Genomic DNA, 26,102 nt, shown 5'->3' with positions numbered 1-26,102 from the left:
TTAAAGGCTAGGACCTAATATTCCATCCTTCCCATGCTTTTTTCTTTGTGCTTACAATACTAGCCTGCCACACATGACTTCTACTATAGTCATGTATTAAAATAGTTCCCGGAACTAATATAACTGAAGAAATAGTGGGAAACGTAGGAAACGTGTTACTGAATTGTAATACTCCTCCCCCCCCCCCCCCCCACCTTTCTCATGCCTCTCACTCTTGGCTCGGGTACACTTCATTCAGGAAATTTTTTAGTATTTGGCAATATTAGAGGTCAAGGATAGCAGACTAAGATTTTAGGTAGAGGTGAAAAATTGTAGGAGAGGTCAAGAAGATTAAGTCCTAGTATTTATGCACTTCTGAGGTTTTATATTATCTGATTACTGCAAAGACATATTTTCACTTAAATCTTGAGCAGAAATGAAAATGACGTATCCCACAGTGTTCAGGATAGCACCTTATTATATCAGAGCTGCAGTTAGAGAGATGATTACAAAGCAGGCCCTGTCTTTGCTGTACCTTAGTTAAAGATACTTGACTTGGGTAGCTTGCTATAGAGTGCTATTATTGAAAGGAAACTTTGAGATCTAAGTCTTCCTATTTAGAAAACAAAACAAAACAAAAACTGATGCACCTAAATGTTAAGTAATGTACCCAAGATGTTACAACTGGATAGTGGCAGCTTCAGGACTATAATACAGGTCCCATGTGCCCATTCTAGTGTTCATTATGCTATAAGAATCTGCTTTTTAAAGAGCTTGCAATGCAATTTCAAACAGTTTCATTCTCATTGGTTATTGGTTTTTATGCCTCTAATAATTTATGGATATGTTTTCACACTTACAGTGAGAAAAAAGAGTGTAACTTCTAATTTCATCTCTTTTTTATCTCTACTTTCATGTATGCAAGAAGAAGTTACTCTGATGGTTACTATCAGGAAGAATACAAGACATAATCATTTGATATGAGTCATATTTATTCTTGAAACACTGTGCCCCACTGAAAAAAGTAGGGGAACCCGTAAGTCAGATTGATATTCATTACTATTAACCACCCCTGCGATCCAGTACTTCAAAATCGTGTCTGCATTCTAATAGTACTTACCTCCTAATGTTGATGGAAGGATTACATGAGTAAATGCAAATAAAGCACATGGAACATGGGTGGCATTCATTAAATGCAGCATCTGCATTGAATGTTCGTGTCTAATTTCAAATAAAGAACACGACATTCTTAGGATTATCCAGTAGAGGTCAGAGCTATGAACTCTGTTAAATACGTTTTTAGAATTGTTGTCTGATTTCTTGAAAATAAAAACAAAAAACTCCAAGATCTCTCCAAGTTGTTTTTAATTGAGAAAGATTGTATAAGAAATTGCCATTTGTCAAGGCATATCACATATTACTTCAGTAGCAGTTTATACTTCTTTTATTTCTCAATTCATTATCATATTCTTAGTCTTGGCTTTAATCTTAATGTTACTGCATGTGACTTTAATATTCAACCTTTCATTCATATTATTGATGATGTTTAGTACCGCGGTGGTTGTTTATGCCAATTCAAGGCACAATTGTATAGCTTCACTTTCACTGGAAATTTAATAATTTAATGATATTTTTTCCCCTGTTCTTTGCCTATTTTTCTATACCTCAACAGATAGTGTTGGTGTTTAGAATCATAAAACCAGCAAATATTAGAGGTAGAAGAGATCATAGGTATGAATAGGTCTGATTCCCTCCTCTTACAGATGAAGAGACTGGTGCCCCAACAGGGATGATAACTGAGTTTCATTCTACATGCTGAGTCTCAGTGATAGATCGTATTTCCTAATTTTTCTAAAAACAATTGGATCTGTAGAAACAATTGTCTGTTTAATTTTACACTGATGCTCTGAACCAATAGATTGGCAATACAAATGAATGTTATCTATGAATAGACAGTACACAATATTTTAAACCTATCCATTCTGTAGTACAGAATTCCATAGAAGCCTGCCAGCTTTGTAATTCCTGTCACTTCACAATGATGTTAAAGCCCACAGTGAAACTCTTAAGTGATTATCTTTAAGGATTTTCTTCTCCAGCTATGCAACTAAACAGTCTGAGTAATGAGACTGCATGGTCTCTGCGTGGTCTACTAAATACTTCTAGGAAGTGGAACCCCCTTCTGGAGTTATGAGAGAAACATCACTTCTAAAATGCCTTTAAAAGTACTCCAGCATAAACATTACACTGGAACATTTCATTAGCTTTTTGAGAACAATAAAGAAATGTGGAGCATAATAAGCTAATATGTTTAAGTGGCCTTGGTAGAACCCTACTTAACTCAGTGGGATTTTCTGCAGCATGCAGAGGTAGAAAACCATTCCCTACGTATTCATTGTGTGGGACTGCCTCCTTCTTTATTGCATGCAGTTTATATCAAAGAAAAGTGACTTTCCACCTGTAATTCTAAAATGAAGAAAGTCTCAAAATACAAGTTTTTGAAGAGTCAATATTTAGATATGATGATCGGCAACCAGCAGTGCTGGCTTTTGGCACTTGGGATTTCTGTCAATAAAGATGGAAGAGGGGCCAAGTTCAACCTCAGTATTTCCTAGCCTCTTAGAACTTACATAGCCATCGGGGTATTAAGATTTGTGAAGTCCCTAAATTCCCGAAGAAAAAGGCAAGATGTAAGCTAAATCTTATTGGTCACAAATTACAAAACCTAATTAAACAAAATTTTCAGTTTCTTAAGCCGGAAATAAAACTTTTCTGCCCGATATTTTGAATTAAGTAAAATGATAAGTTAATGAAAAAGTATAAAATGGTAATTTTTATGGTTTTATTAGGATTCTAAGTTACCGCACTGAGTATATTGCTGGACTTGCATTATGATCCTTGCCAATACTCTTTATCTCTCTGGGCTTCTATTTTCTCTGACATAAATTGGGACTCATTAGTCTTGGAACACTGTGATCATTGCGATTTTCTTGAGCTTTTAAGAAAAAGAGGTGTAAATTAAGCCCACAATTATAAGATTTTAAGTAAGTTCAAACAGACATAACATGATGACAAATTAAAAGTCTCCCCAGTATTGGTTTCCTTTATGTAGACAAGTTGTCACCAAAATTTATTGAAAAGTAAGAATTCCTATTTGTAAGTCATTGAATTAATGATACCCCCAAAAAAGCCTCTTGAATGACAGCTCTAGTGGCTGAAGTGGCATATTTAAACCATTATGTTTGTTTGTTTCATTTACTGTCAAACTCTGTCTCAGAAATACTATCAACTGGTTATATTGATAGATGGAATCTGTCTTGCAGTCCCACGATGTGTTTTGTATCAAAGTTTCTCTTCATTGGTTTTTGGAATCTATAGGCAAAATAACACATAAACACAAATGTAAATCCCAGCTGTAATTGTTTCTCAGCATTTGGTGACATCACAAATCTCTTAAGATTTCTACTCATATTGTATTGTAAATATCACCAGAACCATTCAGTAGGAGGCTGAAAACTCTAAACAAAACTTGAAAATAATACATATGCTTCTTTCTCACCATGAGGAGCGTTTCCTAGCTACCCTATTTACCCCAGTGGAATTTTACAAAAATGTTCCTGGCGCTCAAAGTTGATCTAACAAAGAATCAACTGGGCTTATTTTAAAATTCACCCCTAAATATGTTTGCTGGTTTTGAAATTCTGATTTTGTGCTTATGTAATATGAAAATAGCTTTGGTTTTAAAACAAAAATTGGCAAAAATACTGGTGCATTATGTGTTCTAATCACGTATGGTGTTTTGAAAAAAATAGATTCGAAATTGACAAAATTGCTTCATTGATATTTCAGTTCAAATGCATGGCTTTTCTTTCTCACAACTTGCATAAAATAAAAGTAAAACCAACATTTAAGATATTTCTTAAATGCGTACTATGTGAACTTAATTGATTTTCGTAATATATAGTCCAAAAATGCACTGCAGACGTTAATTTTCCTTCCGTGTTTTTGCATCCTTTGATTTACAGAGTTTACTATGTTTTAGTTTATGGTCAAGTCTGCAGTGTGCTTTAGCATCAATTTTAAAGTATCTGGGGTTCTCAGAAAAGTTTCTCCCAGTGATATGATGAATAGTGCTCAAATTCTAGTATCAAGGCCCTGCTTCTTTTGATTTTTCTTATAAGTGCTTTTTTTGGTAAAGTGTATAAACTTAGAAACAGAAGTTTCCCTGGCTCATATTACACTCAAGAGACAATGATGATACTGAAGTCCTTTTTATAATCAGGCCCTTTGTAGAGATTGTCCAGGTATTCTTAGCCAAAATATCCCTCTCATTGTACACTACTCCAGGGCAACATGTGGTGTGCCAGCTGGATGCCCTCCCTACATGCCTCAGGTGGCCACATTTCAATGGTGTCTATAGAGCACAGGCCAAATTCTCATTCTCTGTGTTAATCAGTGGGAGAATTCCCACAGAAAATGGGATGGGAGCATATTTTAGGAAAATTCAAAGAGCTTATCCAGATGATTAGGCCAGGACATTGTAAGTTCGGGTTTTATGTAGAATTTCTATAGCATTATCTTACTTGACCAAAAAATCCTAGAAAATTTAGAGATATTTAGAAATTTAAACTAACCATGCTTTTTATTCTGCTGTGATTTCTCCAAAAAGAATCCTACAAAAATTTTCTTTAGCTATAATAGAAGCTCATCTTGATTCATAACATCAAAGACAACGGATGTACCTAGTAATATAATTCGATTGAACTTTTTCCCATGATCTTGAAAGGATCTGAGTTCTACTTACAGAAGTCTCATTATACTTCTCTTTTCAATTAAATTCTAATCAATTCTACAAACATTTAGTAAGTGCGTACCGTAATAGATGCTCTGAATAATTCTGTATATGATGCTTCATGGTGTATAGCATATTTTCACATTCATTATCTCATTTATGTGGTAAAGATTCACCTTAAAATTATTACTTATTTAAATTGCCTAGAGTTTCAGTTGATGCTATATTTTGAATTTGGGGTAGAGTTTTTGTTAGTTTTGTTTTTGTTGAGTCCAGAGACCATTCTAGAAATACGTTTAGCTTCCCTTAAACAAAAAATAAAGGCATCATATTCAATTGTGTTGGGTTGGAACCAGTAGAGTTTCCTGAAATTTTCTGTTTGTTTTATATGCCTTTGGGCTCAATCTAAAGTGCATTTTTAATGATGTAATTGAAAAGCTTTGTCAATACGTTCACAAAAAAGTAGTTTTATTTACTACCTTGAAGGCAGTATTAATTTATTGTTTGCTTTTGATTTATTTTTAAGATAAAAAAATTTGATTTCTCCAGAAATTAGTCATATTTAAGATTATATCAAATTCTACTGCTCTACCATGAAGTCTAAAAGTGCCATATAACTTTTGGAGAATAGGTCTGAAAGCTGTTATTCTCCGTTTAACATGTGCAATATTCTTGAATAATGTTGCATCTAAAACATCATGAAATGTTCTACTTCTATATTAATATTCCTCAATAAAGTCTCATTTCTATATATTTCCAAGATTTTTTTCAAGTCTTTCTCTCAAACCCATTTTGTGAATACTTTAAAATAACCCCGGTTTTATTTTTCTTTGTTCATGTTTTCCCTTTCCCATAGTGTTGAAATAGAATTTATCCTTTAGCATTGTTAACATTTTCAGAGAATTTAAAGGGAAATCATCTTCACTTTAAGCACTGAACACGTCACATTTTTCCACAAACCTGAAACTCTAAAACTGGTAGGAGTTTCTTCATTTGTTTTATTTCTAACATCTAATTTTCAAAAAGGCACTCTCCAGGTAACCCTTCAGCTCTGTCACCCTGGGTGTTTGGACAGAGGGCAGCCATGTTGACCCCATCTGCAAAGGCTGGCTAAACTAGAATCTTGGACTATTAGAATCCCATTCATCAAGGTCCACATAAAGTAAGGTAGGTGGGAAGCAGGAGGACAGATGGTAGGGTCGGCAGCAAGGAACTTGTTTGTTGACATTGATGTAGACCCTTCTTCTTGCCAGAGTGACTCCATGGACTTGTTTTGGCATGGAAGACTAGGCCAAAGCTATCATCTTAATAGAAGGTGAGCTGCAGGCAAACTGGAGAGATCCATGCACAGTAGGTATTTAGGATTGGCTTAGATTTTGTCTATCAGCTTGACTGTCATACATACATGATTGATGTGCAGTGGGGCTTGAAAGTGCTGCATTGATGTTGAGGACTGTGTCATAAGGTTCCTGATATGGTGCACATGTCTGAATGGAGTTGGACATTGACTATCTTTGCCTATGCCAAGCAACACCAGACTTGAGCGCATTATTCTGTGGTTGAGTAGCAGATGGTGAGTGCAGACGTTTGGAGGGGGGTGTGCCTTCAAACACAATATGGAGCCAGCAAACTTACTTAGAAGGTTATTGCATGTCTTGACTTTGGCAGCTACTTTTTAAGCACTGATGACAAGTCTGAGTCCCATCCATTGTTACTCTCAGAATACTCAGCATGGCTGGTGTTCCAGGCAAAAGAAATGTGAAAATCAAATGAACTATTCACCATGTTGGTCACAGTTAGTTGAAGGTTATTTCCTTGGCCTGGGCTAAATGGGCCAAGTAAACATTCTCAGACTGAACTTGGTACTGAAACAGTTAATAACGAAGTAAGTAACCTTTATCTAGAAGTGGTCAGAGGAAGGGTCATCAGAGCACTGGAGAAAGAACACTGTGGCCAAATATGGTACTTAAGAGTGACTTTATTTTCCTTGGTTTTTAATTCAGGAAAAGTAGGTTCTTCAGAATTAGAAATAAGACAATCAAATATCTCAATAGATGTTTCTTAAACACAAAATTATGGAGCTTCACAGGTGAATGAGCACAGTTCTTCAACATGTATAGGAAAAGTGATTTTTATTAGTGTTTTATTTTTTTACCTTGAGTGGATTCTGCACACATATGAATTTGTCTTAGGTTTAAAATAATTTTTTTCCGATTCAAAGGTAAAATTTGCTCATGGAATATAATTATGGAAATAAAAAATTCATATAGCAAATAAAATTTAAATCAAGGATGAACAATTCTAAGATTTTGCTCTGCCTCCTTCCAATTTTATGTACATTTCTAAGTGCTTGTGTGTTTATATATATGTATGTATGTGCATTTTTAAATAAAAATTTGGATTATATAGTATAGTCTAAATTCTACTTTCTTCAATTAGCATTATCTTCACTTAATTAGCATTAATTATATTGTTAATTCTGAGTCATATAATACTCATTTTTAATGGCTGCATAATATTGTATCTTATCTATGTACCAAAAAATTTTAAACTCCTCCATATTTAGACATTTCAGTTATTTTCCACCATTATTTCCACTGCTCTGAGGACCATTCATATTCATAAATTTTTATCTGCATCTTGCACTATGTCCTCAGCACATATTCTTAAAAGGTTGATTTCTGGGTAGAGGATGTAAACTTCTCAAGGTTCTTTTGATAACTCCTCCCAAATTGTATATGAGAGTACTTTTCTACCTACACTTTTACCTGCTTTGAATAATATCATTTTATATATATTTGCCAATTTAGCAGGCAAAAAAATGGTTTATTTTGTCTTAATTTGAACTGATCTGATTAATATAGAGCTGGAATATTTTTCATATGCTTATTTGCCATTATTTTCTTCTTTTTATAAATTGTTTGTTCAATGTCCTTTACTCATGTCATCTTGATGATTTGTAAGATTTTTTAAATATTGTCACTAATTTTGTCAAATGTATTGCGGAAATGTTTCTTCCAGATTCATATGCCATTCAATTGTTTTTGCTGTTGTTGATATGAGAAAATTTTAAGTATTTGGATGGTCGATTCTATTGTATTTTTTCTCTATGACTATGGCCTTTGTTTTTATCTTCTTTTTTAACGGCTTGGAATCTGATAAATATTCACCGTTTTTCTAGTATCGTCATGATTTTATTTTGTATTTTTTACTCTCTATTCCTCTCAGAATTAACTTTAGCCAAATGTGTGAGATAAGCTTCTTACTTTATTTTGTTCCCAATAGTTAACCAATTGTCCTGGCACCATTTCCCCAATGATTATGGTGCCATCTTTACTGCTTACTAATTTTTATCAACATTAGGATCTATTTTTGGACTGGTTTTTTTTTCAGTTTTTTTGCTGGTTCCATAGTGTTTCTGTAAGGACTTGACAGTAAGCTTACACATCTAAGTCAAATCTTTCCTTATTTTCCGTTTTTCAAAAATCCTTTGGCTATTGTCACCACTTATTCTTCAAGATTAATTTACTTCATTGAGTTCATAAAAATATTCCATTGGAATATTATTAAACTTATAAATTAGTATTAGTATTTTTCCAATATTCAGTCTGCACATTCAGAAGCATCATATGTTCCTATTATGTAACGTTTCATACATAAATAAATTGTGTCTTTCTACTCATATGGGTCCCCAAATTCCTTATCATATTTAAGTATAGGCACGCTATGTTCTTGTTATGGTCCTTAATTGCTTACATTCCATTTTCTAATTGGTCAGTAGAAAACCCATATCGTCTGCTTTATAGTATTTGTTATCTAGCTATTTTATTCAATTTTTCTTAATAATTTTAATAATTTTTATGTATTCTTGAGTTTTCAAAGTCATTAAATTATCTGCAAACAATGATGACTTTATCTTCTTTTTTCTTCTTATTTCTGTTTAATGTCCTACTTCATTGATTAGAATTTCCAAAACAGTTAATTAATCATGGTGATAGGAGACATCCTTGTTCTTGACTATATTGTAATATCTCTAGGTTTTTCCATAGTTAAGGTGGATATTAGTTGTTGATTTAAGTCAGATAGTCTTCGTTATATTGGGAAAGTGAATTAGAATACAATTTCCTAACACTTTGTTTGTTAAGAATGAGTGTTGAAGTACGTTATATACCTTTTTGGGTAAATATCGTCAACCTCTAGTTGATGGACATAGACTTTTCTTGTGATGTCTTTTTTCAATTCAAATCAATGTGTGTTCAAATGCACATTTATTCAGCACTTACTATGTGCCAGAAGTTGTTTGCTAGGCATTGGAATTCAGATGCATAGCTTCTTTGCTTAAAAACATTATAGTATTATTTAGAACATGATAATTCAGCAAGGGATTTATACTAATTGCCCTTGCATTACTAGAAAAACTTTACATTTAGGATTTTATGAAGAACACTTTAAAGGCTTTTTATAACCTCATTGTATACCATGTCAAAATGTGAATTTTAAAAATTGCTAAATGTAAAATTATGATTTGCAATTGCAGTTCTGAGTTTTTACATCTGAAGTAATAGTGTTCAGATTCTAATCAAGAGCATCTATAAAACTTGATAGTCTCAGAAAATTCATAGACCTCTATAATATAGATTGTTTGTATTCTATATGATCAGGAAATTGGAATTTCTAATCATACCTTATCATTTCTTATATAGTATGACAGAAACGATATGTGATATTGGGCAAATCATTTTCATGATGCAATCATTGTGTTTTCATTTCTCTGGCAGTCTTCTGAATTATCTATAGGGTTTAAATATGGGTATACATTGATTTATTTTCAGTTGAAGCCTTTTTTGTATTAATTTTATTGCTTATTGTAGTTTAGCTTAATCTATACTGTTTTCCCCATTTAGTGTTATAATTTATTTTATTTTTCAGAATCCTTTATGTTGTTCTTTTATATAGTGTGCATGAATGAACATCTGATATTTTTAAACTATACCCTCTTGACAAGATTCTTTATATTTCACACAAATCAAATCAACAAATATTGATTAAGACTCAATTTTCTACTCAGCATCATGCTAGTTATTATGAGTTGTCATACAGGAAAGCATAAATCACATTCTTTCAAGAAACTTACCTTCTAGTTGGTAGATAAGATATAAATAGGGAAAAAATGCAAAAACAACAGATCTTAATGAAATATTTATTCTTTGTAGTGGCTAATATAAATACACTCATATTCTTGTTCTATATTTAAGCAAATGTATTAGAACTCACAATATATCTTTTGTATATTGACCTCACCCTGGTCTCTTCATGCTTTTCCTGTCATTATTGTACCATTACCATTACAGTCAGTCCCCGACTTAAACAGAGGTTCAACTTAAGATTTTTCTGCTTTACAATGGTGCAAAAGTGATACACATTCAGTAGAAACTGGACTTCGAATTTTGAATTTTGATCGTTTCCTGAGCTAGCGATTTGTGGAAGGATAGTCTCCTGTGACGCTGGGCAGTGGCAGCTTCTCTCGGTCAGCCACGAAATCATGAGGGTAAACAAGCTATACACTTACAATCATTGTGTACTCATCCAACCATTCTAGTTTTCACTTTTAGTACAGTATTCAATAAATTACATGAGATACTTCTTAATTTAGTATAAAATAGACTTTGTGTTAGATGATTTTGCCCAACTGTAGGCTAATATAAGTGTTCTGAGAACATTTAAGGCAGGCTAGCTTAAGCTATGATGTTTTGTAGTTTAGATGTATCACATGCATTTTTGACTTACGATATTTTCAATTTATAATGGGTTTATCAGGAAGTAACCCTGTTGTAAGTCTAGGAAGGTCTTTATTTCCTCACTTGCCACTTGGAAATTGTACTTACTGGGGCCAGCCTCACGGCACAGCAGTTAAGTTCACATGTTCCAATTCTGCAGCCCAGAGTTCACCAGTTCAGATCCCCAGTGCGGGACCTATGCACCACTTGTCAAGCCATGGTGTGGTAGGTGCCCCACATGTAAACTAGAGGAAGATGGGCATGGATGTTAGCTCAGGGCCAGTCTTCCTCAGCAAAAAAAGAGAAGGATTGATGGCAGATGTTAGCTCAGGGCTGATCTTTCTCAAAAAAAAAGAAAAGAAAAAGAAAAAATTGTATTTACTTTTATAAGATTTTTTAAAATTCTCTTTGGAACAACACAGGATAGACAAATGTCATGTACATTAATCTCTGAAATACTATTATGAGTAATAATTTTTGTCACACAAAGGTGACCCTGCTCAGAGTTTGGAAATAGGAATAGTGTGGGCTACTGTAATTGTAGACTGAAAATCATTGCTTTCTGAATCTCTTATTTCATTAAAAAACTTGCCATGATTTTTAGAACCACTCACAAAAGAATTAGCATGCAAAGTAGGAGAAATCCAAATGCTAACACGAAGTTAGCATCTTTTCTAAAAGGAAATTTTAGCAGTAAGAGTTGGTATGTTAAGGAGGAAGAATCGCATCCTTTGGGCTTTGATGACATTTTTATATGATAGGGCCATCCATTTTAAACTTTAGCATTTGATATATGTTCTAAGTTATAACCTTAAAATGTATCCTATTTTGGAAAATTTATATTCCCCCCCCCTCAATTTTTAATGTCTGCATTGAGTAATGTTTGTCATGGGCCACAATACTCTCCCTGTGGAACTGTTATCCTATCTTAATTCAGAAGCAATACTATTGATTAAGTAATACTTAACGGCTTCCAAACTGCAAAGTATTTTTCAGCCACCATTTCTCCCTAACCTCACTATGAGCTTCCTGTGTGGTATCATTCATCTGAGGTCTTATTAAAATGTAAATAAATTACACCCAGCACACTTCCTCTATTTGCCAAGCTTGTTACTATATCGAAACGACTGTCTTAATGAAACACATATTGATGTATTGTCTATTTCCGTGCTGAACCAAAGTGAGGAGGTTGTACGAATATATAACAGAACCCACTTCATAACAGTTTTTGCTAAAGCATTATATGAATTGGAGATAATCTGAGCCATGGGAAATGATGTAATTCTACATGACAGAGTTCACAGAAAGAGGATAGCACCTTAGACAGAATTGGATTAGACTCCTGAGAGGCATGCTTTGGGGCTTTTATGGTACTTCACCTTTATAAGCATAACTATAAGCATAACTCAGTTTTCTATACTAATATTGTAGTGTAGTTTCATGGTAAATATAACAAAAATAAAAATAAAGAAACAAGAGCGTTATCTAAAATAATTTGTTTTTGACCTTGCTATATAGTATTTGACTTTTTAGTATCGAAATTTACCACTTTATTTTGTTTTCCATGGGTTAATGAAACCATTTATAACCTCCATACTATGAAACAGAAATGATCTAACATTTGTGTAATGTCATACTTTATTACATATAATAGCTAATCTTCATAGGGCAGGATTGTATGAAACCTAACTCACGTAAAAATGAGCAATAATAATGAAAAAAAGAAGAATGAATAATAATAGCAGGTCTATGAAACACAATAGTACTTGGTTAATTACTAAATTACTTTGTAGAAAATAATTACCATTGAAATCTTTCAATTACTTGAGTACGTAGAAATAGTGGAAATAGGAGGCAACTGAGTGATGTGCAGGGGAAAAGGGGGAAGCCAAACTGGGATTAAAATTTGTTGCGTTTGAATGAATGCTGAAGTGCCGGTAGAGGTTGATTGTCTCTGTGTCATCAGACTATTGGTGTTTGTAAGTTTTTCTTCTACTTTTCTGTATTTTCCAATGGGCATGTGTTGATTTTGTCATCAGGAAAAGTTAATGTAAAAATGTGTTATGCATAGCCCACTTGCAAATAATTCATTGAGAGTTAACTGTATAAATTCTCCTAGGGAAAATGGAAGCCATAAGCTAAACTTAAGGACAAAGTATTCCGTTATACAAATAATCCATTGTCTCAGAACTTACTGAAGTTTTGTTATCACTTTTCTCATTGCTTGAAAATTCTAAACTGGAGACAATAATACTAATATGAATAACATTATGTTCTGCTCCCACTTCTCAACTTAGGAAGAAAAGCGTTTAGTATGTTGAGAATATGATCTGATATAAGATGTGTTGTTATCACCTATGGAGAAACACAGTACTAAGAGCATCTTTTTCCTATTATTCTGTTTCAAAGTCAGTCTCCCTGAGGAGAACCGTATATATTACTAACATTTTGTTTTTAAAGCATTGTTTAATCCAAGTCGTGGAGACTTAAGCTCATGTGGCAGTCATTACTAGGAGGCTTACCTGAATATTTATGTGACATATAACAGCTAGAAATCCAGCTAAATCAATGCAATTAATTGTACTTTGTTAGAAGTACTATAGAAACGTGTCGTAGAGGGCCTATGTTACTTATATGGAGATTTGGTACAACTTAGAAAAAGGCGCCCTCTTTGGGCACCTTTGTGCAAATTATTCAAAGAAACCCTTGGCATCAGCTGATGCAGCCTGAGTCAGGGAGCATAGCTTCTTGAACAGAGCACACTCCTGGATTGAGTGCCCTTGTGCAGAGCACAGACTGCACAATCAGCCATGGCCACCCTACCTTATATGCTTTGTTAATGATTTGAAAATAGTTGCTCTTGCTCCATGGGTTCCAAAATTGTTCTCTTCTTCCACAGGAAGCTGAGGATCACCCTCAAGTGACTTAGCAAAAAGATGCTTATCTAAGCTTTAAGTTAGTCTCAGACTCTGATGATACAAATCTACTACTTTGCCTCAGACATCTGATTTGAATAGCACTGAGGGTAGAAGAAAGTGGAATAAAGTCACCACAGAAGCACAGATGAGTTTATGAAGTCCGGATCCTAGACAATATAGGTTGACATTTTGAAAATGCATCTAAAATTTTGGAGTATCCTGTAGTAAATTTAGTTAAGTTGATATATGAAAGGGTAGATGAAAAGAGAGACAGATGGACATCTCTTTGTTCCAAAAAAAGGAATAAAGATAATTTAAAGGGATACATAAGTATATAGTATAAATGAAAGTAAATAAAATATAAATAAAGCATATAATATAAATGAAGTAAATGAAAACTAAAGTGGGTAAACAAGGGAAAAACATGAGAAGGGGTCAAGAATTAGATGTATGTAACAAGAAAGCATTGTATATGGAATCTTATATACACTTCCAAATTGAGTTCTTACCTTGTGTTTTGAAGAAATACATTGCTGATAGTAAGACTAGAAAGAAATATCTTCCTATAATACCCTTCAGTATATAAAGGGATCACTATATTATATCATGAATATCATGATCGATATTCACTTTCATGAGAAACAAAGAATATTATAGGTACACTTCTGTTGTAGCCATCAGTATAGATCGATAACATCTCAGTAATGTGCAATTTGGTATTCTCAGTCTTGTAAGATACAGACCAGGTAGAAGACACTCCATTCTGGTATAATTGAAAGGGAGATTTTAGAATTTATCTAGATGCTAAACTCTGATGAAAGAATTGCACATCCTTCAGCAATTTTCTATATATTACTGTTTCTCTAAGTTATGCCTTTGATCGTTATTAGATGACAGTGAATTCTATATTGTATTACTGGAAAACACTTGGAATACAGCTATTCTTTGTTAATTAATAGAAGAAATAGTAATCAAGTTAGGGATTGGGTTGAAGTTCTCTTATAGAAATTTCAAAGCCTAACAAAAACACACAGCTAAAAAACTGTCCATGCACTTTACCTGAGAGATTAGCTAGGGAAGTATCGTTTCTTAGGACCAAAAAGTTTCTTTAAACATTTAATTTGATTATGTCCTTATAAACAGACAAATGGGAGATGGAGGCTCAAAGTTTATTCTTTGTCGTAGCCTGGATATTGCCTAATTGATAATCTCATCTACAAAATGATGCAATTTCATCACATACTTCATCCTCAGATTTACTTGTGTCCTTAGGCAATTTATGTGATGTTTCCACGATTTGTTTTATGGATTATATTTCTTGTTTTCCAAAAAGAAGTAGTAATGTTTACTCTTACAGTTTCCTGGTTTAAAGGTGAATTATTATGACATTTTAATAAGATGAAGTTTGTGAATACTTGGATTTCTTTGACAGTTTGTAAATGTGAAACATTAATGTTGATCCAAAAACATCAGTAAGATATTCAAAGTTAATGCATCATACGGTCTGAATTCCTACCACACAAAGTTTTCTGATTTTCCCATTCCCTTCAGTCTCTTTGAAGCAAAAAAGTTTTGAAAATTCCTAGAAGCAGATATTACATGTTTATCTCATTTTATGCGATAGGAGTGATTTCATAAATCTATTCATAATTTAAATGCTCTAGGGGAATCTATTCTTGAGGGAATTTTATTGTGGATCATCTTGTAAAGCAAAAATCATTTTTAAGTGCATATTGCTTCTCATGTCTATACGGCAACTTTCTGACTTACAAGAGCTATTTAAGCTCCCAGAGGAGTGTGTCCCCTTAGTATGTTGCTGAGAAGGTATAACCTGGGTGGGACAGAAAACGGTGAGGGAGTAAGTTGGTAAATACTAACCTGATCCCAGTAAGTATTTGAACCTCTTTAGAGAGATCTCCAGGCTACTGTTTTGTATGAGATTAATTCCAAATGACACATTCTCTACAATTGCTTAGAATGGCTTTATTCGAGCTTAGTCCAGCTCCAAATTTCCTAGCAATGCATTATGAACCATGTAATTCTAGCTCTTCTCATGACTTGTTCCTCTCAGCTGTGTAAAGTAAGGCAAAATTCTTTATCTCCCATGGGAGAAATTTGGCACCTTCATCCTCATCCTCCATCCACCTCCTAATCCTCATGGCCCAAACCTAACCAAGAATTTTCTGGATTGACAGACGTAATCTCCTAAAGTGTTTAGATTTTCCAGAGATGTAGTGAGACAGGCTGTTGAGGATTTCCTATACACATGTAACTGTCATGGAAACTCTCATTCAATGGCAACTGGACCTCCTCACCCACCCACATACATACCCCTGCATCTGGGCCTCTGATTCTTTCATTACAAGGAAAAGAATTAGACAATGGTCGTTTGCTGAAAGAATACTATAAGTTGTTTACCCTCACTATATAGAAGGAGATCATAAATTCTGTCACCCAAACTAGATACATTTGAAAGTAAAAGGGGCTGCATTAAAGATTGTGATGAGACAATGGGCGTAAGTGAGATCTGGTATTTTAGCTGGGACTACCTCCACTGCTTACCTCTCCCCAAACTCTACTGGCAAAATAGTTCTACCAGGAGAGGGCAAGCCATGAAAACCCACAACTCCACTGCTGAAAGGGTCTGCCTTGATGGGGTAGAATGTGAAAAACTACACATTCCTAGGTATTGTCAGAAACAGTAGCAATCTCAGTGGTAAACAAAAAGGGAGGGTAAACGTCATAGCTAACCTGAGGTTGCAATTCAGGTTGGGGCAGGCAATAGACAGGCATACTAGCCAGAAACTTGGCAAAAAGAATTGTATAAGGAGACTGTCCTTGTGGGCCTTGATAAACTAACACATATCCCTGGTGGTTTGGAAGTCTGCACACATATTGCAGGGAAGACCAGAGAGGGTCCAAGATATACACATACCCCAGGCTGACCCAAAGGCCTTGTGAAAGAGGAGATAAGAGAAAGTCCAGTGGAAAGTACGAACCAAGGAAGACTTGTAAACTGCCTGAACTTTCAATGCGTTCTCCAACCCATACACATATCCAGCAGCAAAGGGTGTTAGCTTATTGGCCAAGGTGTTTGAGTATAACTTCTGGCCAATCATTGGATGTAAACTGCAAACTGTGTTGACACAGGGGCAAGTGGTAGCTAAAAAATGAAAATAGAAATTATGAAAACTGACCAGAGATATCAGTAGAGCATGAAGGAGACAAACCCCACAGCATTAGACTGGTAAGTCACTAAACAAATAAACAAATAAATAGCAGTAACAGAAACAACCTCCAGAGGGAAAAACCAGAAGCCAGAGTTGCTATAATGTGTTGTATAAAATGGCAATTTTCAAGAAAAAATTATGAGACATGTAAAGGAACAGGAATGTGGCCCATTCACAGTTTAAAAAGCAGTCCATAGAAATCGTCTCTAGGTTGCAGGGGGAGAGCAGATGTTGAATTTAGCAGACAAAGACTTGAAAGCAAATATTATAAATATGTTCAAATAACTAAAAGAAACCATGTTAAATATTAAATAAAATATTAATGTAATTACTCTTCAAGAAAAGGGTATTAATGTAAAGAGAGAAATTATTTTAAAGAGAAACATAACCTTCTCGAGTTGAAAAGTACAATAACTAAAATGAAAAATATTCTAGAGGTATTTTGAGATGGCAGAAGAAAGAATCAGTGAACTTGAAGATAAATCTGTAGAAATGATCCAATCTGAAGAACAGAAAAAAAATAATGAAGAAAATGAACAGAGCTTGGAAGATCTGTGAGACACCTTCAACCATACTAACATATGTGTAATGAGAGAAGAGGAGAAGAGGAGAGAAAGAAAGGAAAGAAAAAAGATATTCAAAGTAATAATGGCCCAGAACTGCAAAATGTGATCAATAACATTAATCTACACATCTGAGAAGCTCAGAAAACTCCAAGTATGATAAACACAAAAAATCCTTACATAGATATGTTATAGTCAAACTTTGAAAGTCAAAGAAAAAGAAATTCTTGAAAGCTGCAAGAGAAAAAAGACTCTGAAGGGACAACTCTATGATTAACAATTGACTTCTCATCAGAAACATTTAAAGTCAGAAGGCAGAGAGATAACATGTTCAAAGAGCTGAAGTAAAAAATATGGAAAAACATGGCAATCAAGAATTTTATATCCAGCAAAAATGTTCTTCATAAGTGAATTTAAAATAAAGATATTCCAAGATAGACAAAGACTGAGGCAATTTGTTGCTAGCAGATCAGCCTTACAAGAAATATTGAAGGAAATCCTTTAGGCTGAAAGGAAATGACAACAAACAGTAAATAAAATCTACCCAAAGAAATAAATAGTACTGATAAATAATTACATAAGTAAATATAAATATGGTATAAATATATAACAAAACAATTCAAGAAGAAGGAAGAAAATAATAAAAATTAGAGTAGAAATCAATGAAATAGAAAACAAAATAATACAGAAAATCAATGAAATCAAAAGTTCATTATTTGTAAAGATCAACAAAATTGGCAGACCTTTAGTTAGACTGACCAGAGAAAAAGGAGAGAATATAATAGATTGTGAAAATCAGGAATGAAAGAGGGTACATCACTACCAAGCCTACAGAAGTTAAAAAGATTAAAAGGTAATACTATGAACAAATATATTAAACCATTTAATCTAAATGGTCTAATTTCTAGAATGCACAAATCACCAAAGTTGACTCAAGAAGAAACAGAAAATCTGAAAAGACCTGTATCAATAAAGAGATCAAATTATTCATTAATTCATCCTACAAAGAAAAGTCTAGATGCAGATGGTTTCACTGCATATTATCTAGTATTTAAAGAAGAAATAATATCAATCTTTCAAAAGTTTTTCCAGAAAATACAGGAAGAAGGAACACATTTCAATTCGTTTTGTAAGAACACTATTACCCTGAGACCAAAGCCAAAGCCATCATAAGAAAAGAAGCAAATAGTCTCATGAACATAGATACCAAAATCCTCAATAAAATATTCACAAACCAAAATACAGCAATCTGTAAAAGTATTACGCACTCTGACTAAGTAAGATTTATCCTAGGAATACAAATTTCGTTTAACATCTAGTAATCAATTAATGTAATATACCATATTTATAGAATAAAGGTGAGAACCACATGACTATCTCAATAGATACACAAAAACATTTGAGAAAATTCAATATCCATTCATGACAGAAACTTTCAACAAACTACGAATAGAAGACAGCTTCTGTAACCCAATAAAAGGCATCTATGAGAAACCTACAACTAGCACCATACTTAATGATGAAAGACTGACTGGTTTAACCTGAAGATTGGAAACAAGGCAAGGTTGTCAGATCTCGTGTCTTCTATCCAACCTTGTACTGGAGTTTCTGTCCAGAAACATAAGAAAAATAAAGGAAAGAGAAAGAGAAGAAAGAAAACAGGGAAAGAAAAAACCCAGAAAACAAAGGCACCCACATTGGAAAGTAAAAAGTAAAACTCCTTATTTGCAGAAAATATAAGTATGTAGAAAATCTTAAGGAATGCATTCACACACACACACACACACACACACCTGCACACTAATAAATGAATTCAGCAAGTTCACTGGATACAAGGGCATTATACAAAACTCAGTTGTATTTCTATATACTAGCAACAAACAATGAAATTAAGAAAACAGTTTTATTTACCAGAGCATCAAAAAGAATAAAGGAATTTTCGTAGAAACTGACAAGGTGATCCTAAAATTTTTATAAAAATACAAAGGACCCAGAACAGGGAAAATAATTTTGAAAAGAAGAACAAAGTTAGATGACTTATACTTCCTCATTTTAAAACCTACTGTAAAAACTATAGTAAGGAATACAGTACTGGCCTATAGATCAATGGAATGGAATGTTAAGTTCAAAAAATTAACCTTTATATTTTTGTTCAATTGATTTTAACAAAGATACCAAGGCAATTTGATGGTGTTTTCAATAAATAGCATTTTCAATAACTAGTTCTAGGACAGTTGGTATTAGGACTATATGAAATACAGATAAATAGCCATGGTGTTAGGATTATACACAAAAAAAAGAGATTTTAGATTCTTACCTTACGCTATATACTAAGATTAACTCGAAATAGTCGTGTACCTAAATGTAAGAGCTAAAACTATAAGACTTCTATAAGAAAACAGAAGAAAATCTTCATCTTGTGTTAGACAGAGTTCTTAAATATGACACCAAAAGCATGATACAAAAAGGAAAAAACTTCACAATTTGGATTTCAACAAAATTTAAAACTTTTGCACTTCGAAAGATACCACTAAAGAAATGAAAAGACTGGGAGAAAATATTTGAAAGATTTATGGTTTGTAAATATATATCTGATAAAGGATTTTTATCATCATAATATATAAAGAATTCTTCAGTTCTGTAACAAAAAGACAACCCCATTAAAATTGGGAAAAATGTTTTTGAATAGATATTTCACCAAAGAAGATACAGGAATGGCTAATAAGCACATGAAAAAATGCTCAACATCATTAATCTTTAGGAAAAAGTAAATTAAAACCATAGTGAGATACTAATTTATACCAACTAGAGTGGCTGTAATTAAAAAGACAGGCACTAAGTGTTGGTGAAGATGCAGAGAAATCAGAACCCTCATACGTTGCTGATGGGAATCTAAAATAGTACTACAACTTTAGAAAATGGCTTGACAGTTCTTAAAAGTTAAAATGAACTTACTTTTATGACCCAGCAATTCCACTTCTAGGTATCTACCTAAGAGAAATGAAAACATATGTCTGCACAGAGACTTGTATATAAGTGAATGTTCCTGGCAGCACTATTCATAGTAGTGAAAAACTGGAAACAATCCACATGTCCATGAACTGAGGAATGCGTAAACAAAATGTGGTATATCCAGACAATGAAATACTATTCATCAATAAAAGAGAATAGACTATTTCTACATATCAAAACATAGATGAATCTGAAAAACATTATGATAAATGAAAAAAGCCACATACAAAAGACCACGTATTGCGTGATTGCCCTTATATGAAATGTCCAGAAAAGGTAAATATTTAGAGACAGAAAGCAGATTAGTTGTTGTCTGAGGCTTGGGTTGAGAGTGGGGATTGACTGCCTAGGGACACAATGGATGTTTTTGGGGTGATAAAAATGTTATAAAATGGATTGTGGTGATGATTACTCAACTCTAAATTTACTTAAAATCAGTAAGTCGAACACTTACAAGGGTGAATTTATGTTTTGCAAATTATACTTCAGTAAACTGGTAAAAGTGAAATTATGCTTATTAAAATTAAGAAAAGAGAAATCTCGCAGACACTCCCTTAACCAAATGGCCGAGATTAACATCCCCAGTGATAAATCATTTTGATATCATATACCCCCTGGTGTGATGTTATAAGAACACTTCATACTTTTTCATTCTTCTCTAAAACTATAATCCCAGTCTAATTATGAGACAACATCAGACAAATCCAGATGGGGAACATTCCACAAAACATCTAGCCACTCCTCTTCAAAACTATGAAGGTGATGAAAAGCAAAGAAAGACTGAGAACTGTCACAGATCAGAGGAGATTTAGGGGAAATGGCAACTAAATGCAGTGTGGTATCCTGGATCAGATAATTGGAACAGAGAAAAGATATTAGTGGAAAAACTGATAACATCGCAGTAAAGTCTGTGGTTTAGTTAATAGTATTGTACCAATGTTAATTTCTTAGTTTGCCAAATTTACTGTGGTTATGTAAGATGTTAATGTTAGGAGAGAGTAGTGAAGGAATTACGAGAATTCTCTGTACTATCTTTGCAACTTTCCATAAATGTGTAATTGTACCAAAATAAAAAGTTAAAATTAAGAAAAGGAAAATTATTTTTAAAATGATCTGGTAGAAGAAAAAGTGAGTGAGAGTATAGATGAAAAAAACATTAACTGTGGGTGATGAGTACATGGGAGATAATTTTACTGTGCTCTTTAGTCTTGTATATCTTTAAAATGTTTCATAATAAAATTTTTTAAGTGAAAAGAAAAAAGAGACTAAGACAAATAATTAAAATATTATAATTTGAGCTTTATGCTGACCACAGACAGGGCTTGTCCCTTAAAAGTCAAATCTGAACAGTGTCAGAATGAACAAATCATAGAGAGGTGAGTGAACTCTTGAAAAAACTCTGAGCACGATAAAATCGATGCTGAATAGTTGGGAGAGCATTAAGACAAGCGCCTGACTTAGCATAGACCGCCTGAACTGGAGTGCTTTGTTGTTCTTTCCTTGAAGTTTTGTGACCTGGTGATATCTAAACTCCTATCTATGTCAGGATTTTAAAAAGTAGAGTGTGGTCAGAAGCAGCCCTTTGTTCCTAGTCAATGTTAAGATCTATAGTTCCTTACTCCCTTTCGGGTTTTTTTATTGTCTGGGGGCTTTGTTTTTTGGCCTTGTCACTTACAGGATAGGTTACTGTAATATAATGCATTTACTGCTTCTCTGGAAAGCCATTCAGAATCTTTAACTAGTGCAGAATTTACAACTCTTTTGCTAGAGTCTTGCCAAGAGAAGCATTCTTCCGGGCTTTGTAATTTGCATTGATTACTGAGCTGTTTCCCAGCTATCTGGGTGTGGACTGTGATCGATAAAGCCTTACACAGTTTAATCCTGATTAAAAAAGTCTGACACTGGTGGTCAATTTTAATAATGACTGAGATTGATCTGGGTGACTTGAAAAAATTTTAACAGATTTTGGAACCTGAAATATTGAGAGAAAGTTATTCTTATTGATGACACATACTCTGGAAATCTACAATTTTAAAGGGGGGTTCAGTGTACAGTACTGAACTTGGAAAAAGCAGAAAGTTTAAAAGTAGACAATAGTGCAAAAAATAAGGTCCTAGTCCTAAATTTCTTCTCCTTAATTTAATCCAACATGCCTTTAGACTATTTCACTTCCTTGACGACCATTCTTCCAAGCAGTTTCTACCCAATACTTAACCCCACATAGTGACAGAATTAATGATTTTCTCATGAGGCAGATATGAATAGGAACAGTATTCATATCAAAGACAACTGGTCCCACTTCCAGGTCCATCTTTGGGCCAAGATACGTAGTCGCCAACAGTGAGTTGGCGACTGTATTTTTTTAGTCCTGGCGCAAAGTAAGATCCATCTGTTTTGCCCAGCCGTTTGCCTGAGTGCCACAAAATAGTCCTGTTATTAGTCTTATTTGTGGTCCTATTTGAGGTTAGAGGATAATGTAAATAAACTTCAGTCCTCCTTGTGATGAACGTAGCATGGGAATTAAAAGCGGTGCTATTGGTAGTGGTAAGTGATGTTGTGTCTCTATTTTCTCAATTGCTCTGTTTTCTTTGGATTGGGAAACAGACATTTAAGAATGAGTTTGTCATCTGGAAGGATAGTTGTGACCAAGTTTCCCTCAACAGGATACAAGATGTTATTTTTGAGCTTCATTACCCTCACCAAGGGGAAAAAAAAAGAGAGAGGGAAAAAATAAATAAGGAAGAAAGTGAAAGTAAGGAAGAAACAGAGAAGTGAAGAGAAAGGTCAAAGAGGAGAAGGAGGAATGACACGAGGAGAGGAGGAGAATGTAGCTTAGTAGACTGTCTATTCATAGAAATGACTTTATTATTTTGAACTGATAGTTCAATTCACTCAACATCTGGTGAATTAAAGGAAAGGAAATCTAACCGATTAAATTGAACTGCTAGTTGTCAGTTAAATAGTTTATGTATAAATATGCAGCCTAGTTTCCATCACCTTTTCTTGTCTGAACTAGACAGTGAATCAGTTTCACTAACCACATTTGAGCGGTGAGTAGAACAATACCAATTGGTGATTCAGATTTATAGAGAGGTGGGCAGTTTTTAGATTTCTGAATCATTTATCGGGGATTATTGTTATTTCATATAATTTCTGAGCATGAGTTATTTTTGTCAGTTTCTTCTATGAATGTTTTGTTGCCTTATAAGGAAATATGTGCACTCCCCTCCTCTCATTCAGTTGTCCCTGGTGACGCCTCCATAATTTCTGTCTTTACACTGGTGCATTTTTAGTCTAATTCTGGCATGTGAGAAGCAGGGGAAAAGTTTAGTTAGTCAATGTCAGTGAATTTTTTGGATCCATTCATGGATAGATTCAGTGAATCTGAACCAGTTTGCATTTAAAATCCGTATACATCAAAGAGACACAATACCCAAAATATTCCTCCATATAATACAAGGAAAAAAGAAAACAATTCATAAGTGAGAACTCGATGCATTTTCTAATAATAGATGCAACTTCAGGGATGATTTATGGTCATGCTCTCACATGTGGAGATATTAAAATATTACCTTACACTAATATGAAGGTGGACAACATAAACATCCCACATTTAGAGCTATAAATACAGAAAAAATGTACTGCCATGCTGTAAAATAAAAGAAAGATAGTTGTATTATCTACATTTTGCATTTAAAAGTATATATTTTTCTAAATCTTGTTGTGTAGTTATTTGAAGCTAAAAATAGGGATGACTTCATCCAGTCTGTTTTTTGTAACTATTATCTTATTTATAGATGGTGTTGTATGAAGAAAGAAAGGATTGAAAAAAAACAGTATGACGTCTTAAGCCCAAATATTTGTGACATACTTGGAGATTTTAATGCCTGGGCTCTTAATTCAAAGATGAAAAATACATTTATAAAATATGGTTACAGTTATTTAAACCAGAAGGTCTGGTTCAAACCTCAATGATCTTCCTGAGCTGCTTCAAACAGCAGTGGCTGCATGAGACACGATATTCGACATGATGCAGTTTGGAGCACACTAAACCCACACTACATTGCAATGGGCATTTTCTATTGCTAAATGTGTCCATTTACCTCTTCTTCGCTCTCTGCCCCATCACCAATTCGGTCATTTGAAAGCAGTAGATCTAACATTTTTTTCCAATTCTATTTGCAGGCAGAATTTCTCTTGAACATGTGTATTCAGATCATAGATTTTCTTCTTTATTCTCTGAAATTAACATTTTATGTAATCTTTAGGCTGTGAAATTTTATTTAGGAGTTTTTTAAATCAGATAGCATATAGCAAAAATTCAGAGGCACTGAGCTTCTAGTCGTATCATTATGAAGTCCTTAACATGGAGGCATATTTTGTTTTTCAGAATTGCCTTTTTTTCCTCTTTAGATCCTTTTCTTTTCATTAAAAAACTACTCTGGGAAGAGGGTTTTTTTTTCTCTTAACGGAAAAAAAAAGCCACGCTTGACTGATAATGCATTGCTTTGGATGGTGAAACATTATGAAAGTTTAATTTTTAATTAAATCTGAAATACCAATTATAACTGAAAGAGATTTTAACCTGTTTCTTTTCAGACTGCCTGAAGTTACATTTAGAGACTGAAATCACTGCACCTTAAAAACAAAAGATTGGGCTGCACTGCATTCCTGTAAGTGAACGCTTCCTGCACCTTCCTCTGGATTTTTTTGACCAACTCATAAAATGACAAAAACATTGGTAACACGGAAACCAGACATGAGTAAAAATTTGAATGTCCCTGAAGAAATATATATTTAAATGATTTCCTTCTTTAAAAAAAGAAAATTTGTTGGGCTCAATATTCAGCATGTCTTTTTTATCCAACCTAAATTGTGGATCCTTTCTTTTGGCTGGTTTGAATTGCTTTAGGGAGGGTGTCACCCACTGTGCCTCAGCACAGTGACATACACCCTGTCAGGAAGGATTCTTGCATTTTTGTACAAGTCTCATTGAAGGTAACAGATTTCTTAGGGAAGCAAAGTAGATTCCTTTTTCCTTTGTGATGTCATTAGAAATTTTTAGCCTTTGTGTCAATGGAAATGGAGAAAAAGAAAGTTCATGATGACATCACAAGATTCTGTTGCCTTGAGGACTTTGGGCAAAACTAAGTAAAATGCATAATTCCCTTGTGTGCGTGTGTTCCCCATTCTGCTATGAAGCAGTCAAAATAGCACATCTTATGTCTTCCCGTGAGCTACAAGGCTGTCTCTCAGAGCCCCATTGTTCCATAAATGCATGTCAGAGTCTACCACAGTCTGGTCTACCCTTATTTAGCTGCTGTTTTGTCAATGTACTTGGAAGAACAATTAACATTTGGGATTTCAATGTCTGAATAACAGGCAGTGAATAGAACCCAAGCATATAAAAGATTCAGACGCCCAGGGTAAGAAAACAGAAGCTTATAGTTGGTAGAGGAAAAAAAGAAAAGCATTTTAATGCTGCACTCAAAGGTTGTGAAATACTACAAGGAAAGTCAATCTGTTTTTTTTTTTTTTTAATTTTAGATCAAAATGTACATTTTGGTAATGAAATCCAGAAGGTTATGATGTCTTCCTAAGTTTTGCAGTTTAATGTGTTGCAAGGTCTCTAGCAAGAGAGTCTTAAAACATTTAAATAACATTCATCTCCTTGAGTCATTGTTGGAATGCCGGATGTGGGGAATACTGCATCGTGGTTTTCAGTGTCACAGTGCCTGTACAGCAAGGTACATTGAAGGTGATTCAGACAGTTTCCTGCATTTTCCGGTTGGTTACTGCACTGTTTTACTATTGACTATAGTTCTTGATGT

At 34.0% G+C, this 26,102-nt stretch overlaps 1 protein-coding gene across 23 annotated transcripts in view; it reads left to right on the top strand.

Moving 5' to 3' along the window:
* The window catches only part of ZBTB20 (zinc finger and BTB domain containing 20), a 770,585-nt gene that overhangs the window by 285,485 nt on the left and 458,998 nt on the right, over positions 1-26,102 (top strand). For 18 of the 23 annotated variants that reach the window (XM_046659181.1, XM_046659174.1, XM_046659190.1 and 15 more), the window contains one exon: positions 24,871-24,944. The exons of 2 other annotated variants lie outside the window; for them this stretch is intronic. The gene's annotated coding sequence lies outside the window, so the exon portion shown is untranslated. Of the gene's footprint in view, positions 1-6,024; positions 6,122-24,870; positions 24,945-26,102 lie in introns of all 23 variants that reach the window. 3 more of the 23 variants (XM_046659192.1, XM_046659191.1, XM_046659189.1) reach the window with 2 other exon arrangements.

The sequence above is a fragment of the Equus quagga genome, chromosome 4, assembly GCF_021613505.1.
Source record: "Equus quagga isolate Etosha38 chromosome 4, UCLA_HA_Equagga_1.0, whole genome shotgun sequence".
Classification (NCBI taxonomy): domain Eukaryota; kingdom Metazoa; phylum Chordata; class Mammalia; order Perissodactyla; family Equidae; genus Equus; species Equus quagga.
The sequence above is the reverse complement of the archived record's forward strand: the minus strand, read 5'-3'. Positions and strand labels throughout refer to the sequence as shown.